This window comes from Charadrius vociferus, unplaced genomic scaffold (assembly GCF_000708025.1).
Source record: "Charadrius vociferus isolate BGI_N301 unplaced genomic scaffold, ASM70802v2 scaffold214, whole genome shotgun sequence".
Classification (NCBI taxonomy): Eukaryota; Metazoa; Chordata; class Aves; order Charadriiformes; family Charadriidae; genus Charadrius; species Charadrius vociferus.
The window spans coordinates 4,409,945-4,411,293 of record NW_009647955.1 but is presented as its reverse complement, the minus strand read 5'-3'; the positions used below and the strand labels follow the sequence as shown (position 1 = coordinate 4,411,293).

General features: G+C 35.3%; 1 protein-coding gene across 3 annotated transcripts in view; it reads right to left on the bottom strand.

The window, feature by feature from the left end:
* The window catches only part of DLG1 (discs, large homolog 1 (Drosophila)), a 93,386-nt gene that overhangs the window by 67,720 nt on the left and 24,317 nt on the right, over positions 1–1,349 (bottom strand). The gene's annotated exons all lie outside the window — the stretch shown is intronic.

Sequence of the window (1,349 nt, the reverse complement as noted above, 5' to 3'; positions counted from 1 at the left end):
TGGTTAAAGTTGATAGCGCTGAACAAAATTCATACTTCTTTTTGATAAAGGGGAAAAAACAGCAGTACATTATTGTTTCTAAATCAGGCAAAAATGGATGAAAATCTTTTAGTCAAATGGGCAGAAGACCCTAAAACTGATTCATTCTACCTCTCAAAAATCTTCATATAGGTTTACCATACACCTTCAGATTAGTAGAATTTTGGTCTTAGAAATTTTCATAAAAATAACCAGGAAAGCTAATGACACAGCTGCAATGGAACAAGATTACAAATAGAATTTTGATCAAAACATTGACACAAATCATTTTGAGATGTTAACATACTGGTTGTCAACAAGCTGTCAGCAACATAAACTACTGGCAACTATCATCAAAATTACAAGCTGAACAGCAGATCAAAGCTCTTGCAACAGTTGTTCCAAGACATTCTTGTGATCTTTAAACATAATAAACCATAATGAAAAAATAAAATACCAAATCCTGAAAATGAACCAAAACCCCAGAACATAAAAGTATTAAATATATTCTAAGTTTGAGATATTTTAAAACACTAAGCAACATACACCAAATTAAAGAGTGAAAGCAAATATTAGAGAAACCTGAAACAGCCCAAGGTAACAACCCTTATTAAATGTATACATAATATTTCTACAGGGTTTTTTTCAGCTCAAAGTCAATTTACCCAAAATGAACAGCTGGTGAAAAATGTTGCCGTTATTGAAAGACTTAAGAACAAGATACGTTTTGATATCTTGAAAGATTATTACTTACGCCATTTAGACATCCTTACATGTGTAGACAACAGCGCAATCTCTCAAGTGTTAAAACAGGGGTGTGGGGAAAAATCTAACTTGGTCTAGAAAAATGGTACTATGCATTTTGCAAAGGATGCAGGAAATGCTTACTGCAACTCCAGTTACTGCAAGAATTATGCAGCCTTTATAGGAGAGATCAAATTAAATAGCTTGAGTGATCACTCAGCTCTACCTATGCAAAAAGTAAACCACCTCTTCAAGTCTGCCTTGTTCCAACGTAAGCAGCTTCCCATGTATGCACACAGTAAAAAAAACCAACCCTGTTAACCAAAACTTCAGATATACACACATTACATATCAAAATATAACACAACACTAAGGCGGGCAAGCTAACCATTAGCACGTCAAAAGTTCCAGCGCTACAGTTACAACTCCTGCAACAAGAGAAGGTTAAAAACGAATCAAAGATATTATTAGATACTGACCACACTCCCCTGCCCTTCGACTTAACAAAATAACCAAGACACAGTTCATCTCCTTGTGGGCCAAACAATCTGCATCCCTCTCTGCACCAAACAGCAGCTTTATCTGCC